Source organism: Marmota monax, unplaced genomic scaffold (genome assembly GCF_021218885.2).
Source record: "Marmota monax isolate L192 unplaced genomic scaffold, Marmota_monax_Labrador192_F-V1.1 WCK01_AAM20220418_F8-fsc00205, whole genome shotgun sequence".
NCBI classification, from domain to species: Eukaryota; Metazoa; Chordata; class Mammalia; order Rodentia; family Sciuridae; genus Marmota; species Marmota monax.
Window position 1 is genome coordinate 1,610,557 of NW_026692417.1, and position 11,393 is coordinate 1,621,949.

The 11,393-nt window shown below is 44.4% G+C and overlaps 1 non-coding gene across 1 annotated transcript; it reads left to right on the forward strand.

The window, feature by feature from the left end:
• Positions 1–1,432: 1,432 nt before the first annotated feature.
• Positions 1,433–1,506, forward strand: Trnav-cac (transfer RNA valine (anticodon CAC)). The gene has a single exon. It is a non-coding gene; the product is annotated as a tRNA-Val (tRNA).
• The last annotated feature ends 9,887 nt before the right edge of the window (positions 1,507–11,393 follow it).

Below are 11,393 nucleotides of genomic sequence, written 5' to 3' on the forward strand. Positions count from 1 at the left end.
CCAGCCTCTAGAAGTACAGTCATTCATTGGCACCAACTGATTTGGGACACTGTTTTATCCCTTGACTCTTTCTATAGGTAATGAAATAAAAAGGCTTCACTGTTCTAGAAAAGGGGACCCTGGTAGCTCAGGATAGGAAGAGAAAAAGCAGAGCACATCCATCCCACCTTCAGGGGCCCAGGAGATGAAGAATTTTCTACAAGGATGAAGGACCATCTGCAGTGGCTGCTAAACTGAGTGTCTGAGTGCCAAGTGAGAGCAGAGCTGACTCCAGGCAAAAAGGGGGTGATGTCTTGGGCTGGGGATGGGGCTCAGTGGTAGAACGCTTGCCTCACACAGGCAAGGAACTGAGTTCGATCCTCAGCACCACACAAAAATAAAATAAAATAAAAAAAAAGATATTGTGTCCATTTACAACTAAAAAAAAAAAAATAGGCTGGTGGGGGGGCTCTCTTCAGGGAATCTGGGAGGAAGCTTTTCTTAGAATGTGATTTGACCTGCAACAACAACGATGCAACAGGCTTGCACAGGAGTATTTATAAGTGCAGTTTGGGAACAGGATCACTGTTAACCCCCTTTCTCTTCTTCATCCACGGAGCCTCACAGAAGAACTCTAGGCAGGACAGACTGTGTCTTGCCTTCTTGCAAAATATCTATCCACTAATCGATTAATTTCTTTCTTCAGCAGAGATCTTTGAGCACCTATTTCAGACCCCAAAGGTACAACTATAATCAAGGTAGATGAGACACCTGTTCCGATGGGGACAATTAAAGACAGCCATGAGGGGCTGGGGTTGTGGCTCAGTGGTAGAGCACTTGCCTCACATGTGTGGAGCACTGGGTTCGATCCTCAGCACCACATAAATAAATAAAATAAAGGTATTGTGTCCATCTACAACTAAAAAAAAAAAAAAAAAGACAGCCATGATAGAGTGGGATAATGCACTATGTGAGCAGAGAAAATACTAAGGGAACAGATGATAGCCCATCAGCAAGACCTGAGTGCCATGGCCAACCTGACCTCAAAGGACACTATCTCAGCTCAGAGGCGTTAATTTTCCCCAGGATCACACATCAGGTAAGTGATAGATGCCAAATCAACTCACCTGTGCAGTTTGAATCTTGCCTTTGCCACTTTTTAACTAAGTGCCCATGGGCAAGTTACTTACGTATTCTGTGCCTCAGTTTCCTCATCTGTAAAAGGGGGATATAAGAAGTCTGCGGGGCTGTATGGGAAATTTTAATGCATTGGTATAGCAGTTCTCTCAAAGCATAAAGAATTCCCAGAACTCTTTCAGGACGTCCATGACATCAAAACAATTTGCACGGTAATACTAAGACATTATTTACCTAGATTGCTCTACAGTGAAGTTTTCCTGAGACCGGATGATGTGTGTCATCATAACAGATGAAATGTAGATATAGATTGGCTGGGGATGTAGCTCAGTTGGTAGAGTGCTTGCCTCACATGCACAAGGCCCTGGGTTCAATCCCCAGCACCATACACACACACAAAAAGAATGACTCATATGAAATGTAGATATAGGAACCCAATTTTCTTTGATTAAGCTAGATGTTAAAGGGATTTGCGAAGTAATGTCATTTCACTACTTTTTTGTTTTGGACAATATAGTTTTTTCATAAAGAATGTTATTTATATGGGCTGGGGTTGTGGTTCAGAGGTAGAGTGCTCCCCTAGTATGCATGAGGCACTGGGTTCGATCCTCAGCACCACATAAAATTAAAAATAAAGATATGTGTCCACCTGTAACTAAAAACTAAATATCTTTTTTTTAAAATGTCATTTATATTAATATGTAGTAAATTCTTTTTCTTTAGGATTGAGCCCAGGGGCACTCTACCACCAAGCTAATATCCCAGCCCCTTTTATTCTTTTTTTGAGAGTTATCCTAGGGATTGAACTTGGGGACACTCAATCACTGAGCCACATCCCAAGCCCTATTTTGTATTTTATTTAGAGACAGGGTTCTCACTGAGTTGCTTAGCATCTCATTGTTGTTGCTGAGGCTGGCTTTGAACCTGCGATCCTCCTGCCTCAGCCTCCAAGCTGCTGGGATTACAGGCATGTGCCACCATCCTCGGCTTGTTATTTTGATGAATTTATATTTTTAATTTCTAATATCATAAATATCACTAAATATTTCAGTAGCATGCTAGAGTCAGCTTGCCCTGGCTTGGGGAAGTGATGGCAGGTTGCTATCTTGATCTTGGCCTCAATAAAATTATTTACACCGTAGAAATTGACAAGTGCTACAAATCAGGACTTTCCCTCAAAGAACCAATTATTAGACATTTAACAGCATAATACAGATATAATCTACATAAATAAAAGCTCTTTAGGGTCCTCAAAAAATGTTATGAGCTAGTCAAAAAGTTTGAGAGCCACTGAATTAGCACTTATGAAATTCTTCCATCAGTGCCTGGTACATGGCTGGTTCTCAGTAATTAACTGTGAGCTATTAATCACCAGATTTCAAAGCTTAAAGACTTAACCTTTAATGGATGACATTTTTTTTTTTAAGCTGATGCTGCTGGGAATTGAACTCAGGGCCTCGTGAACTTTAGTCATGCACTCAACCACTGAGTTCTACACCCCTAAGCTCTGCCCTTATTTTTTGGTTGTTTTTGTTGGTTGTTTGGTTTTGTGGTACTGGGGACTAAACCAGGGACACCTTACCGCTGATCTACATATCCAGTCCTTTTCATTTATTTTTAAATTTTGAGATGGTCTTGGTAAGTTGCATAGGGACTTGATAAATTGCCCAGACTAACCTCAAACTTGTGATCCTCCTGCCTTAGTCTCCCAAATTGCTGGCATGTGCCACCACACCCAATCTGGCCTTCCATATATATTTTTTTTTTCGTGATTGATGGACCTTTATTTTATTCATTTATTTATATGCAGTGCTGAGAATTGAACCCAGTGCCTTACACATGTGAGGCAAGTGCTCTACTGCTGAACCACAACCCCAGCCCCTGACCTTACCTTTTTTGGGGTATTTTCTAAGCTCCAAGATGCTCCTCTCATTGCCTGCTCACTCCCGACCCCTCCTTCAACCCTGGCTCCTCTTATCTCGCACCACAAAGTTTGTCTGCCTCTGGGTTTTAAGGTGCCACTCATGCTCTGTACTGTGTCCCAGAAAACAACCACTGGGAGACTTATTGCCACCCACTTGGCATGGGCAGCACACTTGTGAAATGCTCCATTTTACATTTGTTTGCATTTCCAACCACCGAGCTAATTGTTTGTGTCTTTAGCTAACAAGCTGTGGGTGATAACAGGTCCACTGTTGGTTGTGGGTGTTGCTCAGAGGCTCTGGCTTTGAGATCCTTGAAAGCTTGCTTGGGTTTGGTTGTTTCATCATATTATATTTTAAGAGAATTACTGGGCAAGCCTCAGCCAGATTATGCAAATCTGACTAAGTGTACTGTATAAAGAGCTCTGGCAGAAGCATCTCCAAACATCTCCAGAGCCAGGAATGACGATGAGGCTGGGCATTTGGAGATTCATTCCAGTGAAAGAGATTTTTCTAAAAGGATGTAAATGGGTGACAGTTTATTAAATAAGACAAAAAACTTTCCTGACCAGAAGCCCAGTGATATCTAAGCCTAAGAATTATTGAACAAATGATAAATAAAACAAAGGATAAGAAAATAAACTGCCTAGCCGGACACGGTGGGAAATGCCTATAATCCTAGCAGCTCAGGAGGCTGAGGCAAGAGGATCCGGAGTTCAAAGCCAGCCTCAGCAATTTAGCAAGGACCTAAGCAACTGAGAGAGAGACTTTGTGTCAAAATAAAACATGAAAAGGGCTGGGGATGTAGCTCTGTGGTTAAGCGCTCCTGGGTTCAATCCCTAGTAGAGACAGAGAGAGAGAAGAAAAAGAAAACTTGCAAGGTGAAAATATGGAGGTGAGACCATTCCAACCCCAAAGTTGAGTGAGGATATACAAATAAACATCATTCAGGATAAAGAGCCTATCCTTTCTCCTTGCTTTGTTTAATTCAGTGGTTTTCTAACCTCAGTCATTTGAATATCACATCTGAGTTCTACCTATATGGTTATTTAACTTTTTTTCTAAATTGTGTCATCTTTTTAAAAAAATTATTAAATTAAATTAATTTACTTATTTAACCTTCATATTTCAAATGGACCCTTCATATTTTGAAAGGAAACTTCATACCCTATAGAGGGAACATCACTGTCATTTCCTATGTAAAAAAAAAATCCAATTAACAACCAAGTATTGTTATGAACTCTGGCTAGGCTCTTTTTCCGGCCAACATTCCAGCCCTGAGGCTAACACTCTCTGTCCGAAAGAGATTAGCAAGATATGAATACATCACCAGTAAAACCCACATCATGTACAACCTCCAGAATGAAGTCCTAATTAGAATAAAGTTATACTCCATGAATGTATGATATGTCAAAATACACTCTACTGTCATATATATCTAAAAAGAACAAGTTTTAAATTTTTTTTTTAATAAAAGAGAGATTGGCAAGAGTCACAGAGAGGTATTAAGGACACATTGGCACCAAAGTGAAACTTTCTCACTTTTAAAGTGAGGCTTTCTTTTTGACTTAATTAGGATTAAAAGAAAGTGTGACCCACTTCTAGGAATTTATTTCATGGCTATTCTCCATGATCGTAGTCACTGTAGTCACTGCCAGACCCTCTGAGCCTGGAGCCAGTCTGGTGCTCAGTAGGTACTTAGTAAATATCTGTTGACTGCATGGATTAATTAATATGCAAAATGAAACAGGCACAAGGATATTTACTCCAACAATTCTTTTTTATTTTTATTTTTTTTACTTTTTGGCGGACACAACATCTTTGTTTGTGTGTGGTGCTGAGGATCGAACCCGGGCCGCACGCATGCCAGGCAAGCACGCTACCGCTTGAGCCACATCCCCAGCCCACTCCAACAATTCTTACAGTAGGAAATAGCTGAAAACAGGTAAGTCCATTAACAGGGGACCAGGTAAATTATATTTCAACCTTACAGTGGAATAGTATACAGTGTTATAAAGAATGAGGCAGCTGTACATATAGCATGCGGAACTCACCGATGTGCTGATTGAAGTAAGCACAGTATAGAGCAGTTGTGTGTAGTATGCTTGCATTATTTTTTTATATCTTTATTTTGTTTATTTATTCTTATGTGGTGCTGAGGATTGAATCCAGTGCCTCATGTGTGCAAGGCAAGCGCTCTACCACTAAGCCACAACTCCAGCCCCCTTGCATTATTTTTTTAAGAGGCTATACGAACATATGAGTTTGTAGACACATAAAATATATCTGGAAAAACACAAAAACAGGTACAAATAGTTGCTTCAAATGAGGGGAACCAGGGTCAGGAAGTGAGAGAAGCATGCCCTTCTGAAGTATTTACAAAGCACACTCATCAACTACTCAAGAAATGGGCACACGTAAACAAGAATTGGAAAAGAACTAGCTCAGCATGCGTTCCTATGTGACTTACAGTGTGGTCTAGCGCACGCTGGAGGACCCTGTGCCCCACTCTGGGGAGCCGCGGTTTATGGGAAGGCTCTGTCAGCATGGCGAGATTGTTGGAAGCACTCTCGTCTCCAGACAGGCGGCTTCGCTAATCTCCACATCTTAACACCCCAGTTTCCCTCCCCCCTAATTTAAGCATCCTTTATCTTAATTGGGTGAAACATATCTTGCTCCCGGGCCCATTAGCAGGAGTCACGCAATCCTTGACTGACATTCCTGGCATCCATTCACCCATTATGTCATTCATCCCCTTCCACAGCTTTCCCAGGCGAGGTCCTTTTCTCAGAAAATGGGAGTGGCGCTCCCGCGCACCCAGCTGCAGACCTGCCTCTTTCCGGTCTCCATGTGTTACCCAACCCTAATGAGCCTACACTTGAGACATTTTGAGGCTTTTGTCACTGTGGGATTTCATCCTATGGCTACTTTTGACTGTTGGGCATCCTCAAGTTGGCTAAATCCTTCAAATCACTGTTCAACCAGTCTCACATGTCACAGACCCAGCTCCAGGGGCTTAACCATGTAGCCAGAAGCTGAAGGTGGACATCCCTGGTCATTTGATGGTTCCAGGAGGCTACCAGGGGCCCAGAGCCTGTAGAGCTTTCTGCTCTGCTATCACAGAAGGAGGTTTTCATTCTTATGCTGAGACACTGGCTGCTACACCTCCAGGCACCTGGTCCACATTCCAGACAGAAGGAAGGGCATAGGGCCAAAGGCAAAAATACCAAAAGGGCACGTGCCAGCTGATTGGCCCCTCTAACTGACCCAGAGACATCCACCTCCACTTATGTCGCTGGTCAGAATTGTCACATAGTCACCCTAACTACAAAGGAGCTGAGGAAGCATTTCAAACCAAGCAGGGTTACCACTATGAATAAAATCATAATTCTGATAATAAAGGAGAAATTGGATATCCCATAAGCAAAAGATTGTGTGTGTGTGTGTGTGTGTGTGTTTGGTATTGGGGATTGAACCCAGGGGTGCTTAACCACTGAGCCACATCCCCAACCCTTTTTAAATTTTTCTTTAGAGACAGGGTCTCGTTCAGTTTCTTAGGGCCTCACTAAATTGCAGAGGCTGGCTTTGAACTCGAGATCCTCCTGCCTCAGTCTCCAGAGCTGCTGGGATTGTAGGCATATGCCTCTACACCAGACAAAAGACAGTGTTTTAACCTAACATTGATTAGCTTTTTGTCAGCATAGCTTATCCACCTCAAGAGCTGACACACTTCTGGAGAGCAGGGAAGATGTATCTTATTTTCATATCTTTCACACTTTTAGCATAGAGCTGGAACTGAACATTGGACATATTTGGGGGTCATAGTAGGGGAGTAAGGTTAACTAGAACCTAAGATGGAACCTGGGAAACCAATAGAAACAGACTTCTGAAGTGGCTGACAATAAGGAGCCACAACAAGTTCTTGATTAGAGGAATGGTTTTCAAATCAATTCAATTAAACAACTGAATACCAACTCACCATATGGTGATTATAAACTGAATACCAACTCACCATATGGTGATTATAAGCTGCCATCAAGGTGTATACTACTGTGTGTTAGGAAAGATAAGGCAGGCAAATAAATAACTGGAAAATGTGATCCCTGGAGAGGAGGCATTTCGCTGGGGACTGCATGATCAGGTATGATTTGACAGGCAGAGGCAGGGGACTGGGAGGCGGGGTACACTTGGTCTGCAGCCTTGGGTATGGATGATCCAAGAGGTATTTCAGAAGCTTATCTGCAGGGAAGCTGTGAAATTTTTCCCCCAAAAAAAGGTGAGTTGGGGCTATACTGGGAGGACATTGAGAGCCAGATAGTAAGCTTCAACTTCATACCGAAGCAATGGGGAGCCATTGAAAGTTTTGAGCAAGGGAGTGACGCAGGAAAGATTGGATGTAGGAAAGATTGACTAGGAAATTAAAGGAAGAAAGAGGGAAAGGTGAGCTCTCATGAGGGCATTAGCAGGAAGGGGAGATGAAGGTAGAGCAAAGACAAAGGGATGATGGAGATCAAGTCAACGAGGCTTGGGATCAGACAGCAAGAAGGGCCTGGGGCTGGAGGTGACAACATTCACATAGAGAGGGCAAGGAAGAGTTTGGGGGACAAGGTAGAGTTGAAGGTGCCAAGTGAGTAGAGGGCGGAAGATGGGCCCATGGAAATTCTGGTTTTGAGCTCAGAAGTGAAGTGTTGGTTTGGAGGTCAATCACTGAGAGACGTAAACGAAGGGACAGAGGAAGCTCGGATACACGAGGTCCAAAGCCAGCTCTCCTCCTCTGCATCCCAGAATCCTCTCTCCTGCTATGGCTCATGACCTCAGGAGCAGCAGCGAGGCCCACCCCTCCCTCCCCACCCACACCCTGTCTTTCTACTCACTCACTCAATACTGAACCTCTCTTTTCCGTCTCTGTCTCAGCTCCACTCCTTGCCTCACTTGCCTCGGCCGCCTTGTCCCCATGCCTTTGCCTTGTTACTTCTCCTGCTCGGATGTCCTTTCCACCTCATTCACCTGGCTCACCACTAGTGCATCTGGTAGCAATCAATTCAAGCATCACCTCCTCCCTGAGGCCTTCTTTGATCTCTTCTATGTGTTCCCTCCACATTGTATCGTAGACATGCCCGTCTCCCCTGTTGAGACCCATTCATGACTCATTCATCTCTCTGTGTCATCAGGGCCTAGTCAAATGCCTGGCACATAGTAGGTGCTCCATTAATGTTTATTGAATGATTCTATGAAGCCAGGAGTGGATGAGAACTCCAATAGAGAGAGTGTAGAGAAGAAGGGGCTCAAGACTGAAAGTTGAAGACTTCTTTCATTTTTTAAAATATTTTTTAGTTGCCAATGGACCTTTATCTTGTTTATTTATATGCAGTGCTGAGAATTGCCTCACACATGCTAGGCAAGGCTCTACCACTGAGCCCCAGCCCCAGCCCCTAAGCTCTCTGAATTTTAAGAATGGGAGAAAGAAACAGAAAGAGAAAGCACAATCTCTCAGAAGCCTTGGGAAAAGGATTGGCTCAAAATGCCAGGGATTGCTGGGAATACTTTCGCCTCTTTAACGTCCCTCTTCTTTCAGGTGGCAGGTCCTGGATTCCCTCTCTGAGCACCCCCCCCCCACTAGCTTAGTGGAACAATATGACCTTTATCCTTTCCCACCCTGTATCTGTGCTGATCCTGGGCTGTGTGCCCTCTGCACTGCAGGTGACTGACCCCTGCAGTCTCCTGGCCCAGTGAGAGGCTTTGGCCAGAAACTAGAAGGCCAAAGGAAAGGAGAATCTGGGTTTTCTCCCCATCCCTCCTGGTCTTGAGAGAAGCTGTGGAAGTGGGTGTGTCTGCCCTGTGGTTTCAGCTCCTTCCAGGTGACCCTGGCCCCCAAAGGGGAATAAAGGGCCCAGCCCCTCCCACCAGGGGGCAGTAGTGGATTCCTGGTTCCTTTGGCATCTTCTGGCCTTCTCCACTTTTCTATCCCCTGTGACTTGTTCCCTACATTAAATTCTGTTCCCCTGGTTGGATCCTGCCTGACACAGTACTGTCTATCCCTCCTGGGACTATCCTTGCCACCCTGAGGATGACTTAAGTTCTCATCTGCAGGTACTTGCTCAAGGTCTGCCCACCCACTAGACTGGAGGCTCCCTAAGGGCAGGGACTGATCTAGAGGTTCTTTGCTCCCTCCCCAGAGCCTGACACAGGGATGCTCAGGGTGTCCCATTTTCAGCTGCAGATAAGAACTGAGACGAGGTCATCTGCTAGGAGCAGAGAGTGGGTATCCACGGAAAGAAGGGATAATGGGCAGAGACCAGACTGCAAGGGGTACACTCAAGTGGGAGACCAAGCAGACACCTGGAAACAGCATAAGGAAGCCAAGACAGGGGAGGTTTTATTCATTTCTCATTTCTAGGCTGGGGAGCTTGGTTGTATTTTCAGGTGAGAAGGAAAGGGCAAAGGAAGGAAGACGAAGGGCGCCAAGGGCACCCATGTTGTAGGACTGGAGATGCTGGGGCTTTGGGTGGAACAATTTGACCAAAGTGTCTCTTAGGAGGATTAAATCACCAGAAGGGTTGAGGATGACATGGAAAGGAAACAATCAGTGGGGAGGTGAGTTAGGAAGAGAAAACCAGTCAGGAAACAAGAAGAATTTGAATCTGGCCAGCTCCCTAAGAAGGCTCCAAAATCTAGGGGAGAAAGGTCTCAGAAAGCTAGGTCCAGGACCCAGTCTTGGTAAGGTCATCTTTGCCCAGTGCCCCACAAAGTATCCCACCTAAGCAGCTCCACCCTTGGCCAAAATTGGCACCTCTCCTCCTTGTCACCTACATCCCATGGCTTCTTCTCTCCTCCACTAGCTGAATGGTTCATGGTGCTTCTTCCATCTCTCTGTGTGGGGTGAGTTTGGTGGGCAGTAGGCAGGGGCTAGAGTCAGCATGCAGTGGTGTGCTGGTGAGTGTTTTACAACCAGGTTGGGGAGCGAGTAGCCCTGCTTGCACTGTTTGCCAATTTCCATGGTGTAAATACCCACCAAGTCCACTATTGAGTTACCAACCTGAGGTCACAGATTGCAGAACAGGAAGAGAGCTGCATAATACTCCCGCCTGCCTCCCTGACCACCCTGTTTCTAGACCACCATCATCCCAGACCTCTGGAATGATGGCAGTGACAGGATGGGTCCAAACTGGGGATGGCAGCAATGGCACCATAATGGTAGACTTGGGTGGGCCCTTGATGGAGAAGGTAAAATTATTTCTCCTCCAGAAACATCCATCTCCATCTCATATCTCAGCCTCACATCTGAATTCTTCTCAAGTGAAACAGGATCTCACAGGAATGTGGGGCCTAAGATCCCAAGGCCCTCGGATGATTCACCAGCCACTTTCTCAATGGACACGGCTGGACACCATAAACTGTGCTGACTAAGGCAGTAAAAAAACAGAATATAATTTCCTTTCTCCAAGGTAAACAGAAAAGGAAAAAATGGTCCAAGGGACCGAATTCTCTCATGAATGCATCAGGCTTACACACTCTTCCACAGAACTGATGGACAGTTGGCTTCTTGAAGCCCAAAGTCTCTTTGTGGAGTTCTGCAGGCAGGAGGACAGGGGCTCTGGAGTCACACCAGGTATGAATATTGGATCTCCTATAATAGCAAAGTAACCTTGGGACATTCACTTCTTTCTTAGCTATAGCTTGCTCACCTGTAAAATGAGAAAGATGGTAATAGTACCTACTCTATGAATTCAGACTGTAGGAGTTTTCGACTGGATGCAAACTTGCTCCCTTGGGGACATTTGACAATGCCTGAAGACATTTTTTGTTGTTCCACAGTATGGATAGAGGAATGCTACTGGTATCTATCTAGTGGAAAGAGTCCAGGAAAGCTCTGAAACATCCTACAACACCCAGGATAGACCCCTTTTAACAATGAGTTATCCAACCCAAAACATCAATTATGCCAGGTTGAGAGAGCCTGGCGTAGAGAGAATATTCAGTGAGGTTAAATGTAGGAAGCACTAAGCATCTGGCTCAATTTACTTTTTATCACTACCTGAAGGAATATATAAACTCAGGTTGAGTTACCAACCTGAGGTCATAGATTGCAGAATAGGAAGAGAGCTGCATAATACTTTTTTTTAATATTTATTTCTTTTTTAGTTATTAGCGGACACAACATCTTTGTTTGTATGTGGTGCTGAGGATCGAACCCGGGCCGCACGCATGCCAGGCGAGCGCGCTACCGCTTGAGCCACATCCCCAGCCCCAAGAGCTGCATAATACTACTGCCTTTATATATATATATATATATATATATTAGATGGACACAATACCTTTATTTTATTTTTATGTGTTACAGAGGACCAAACCCAG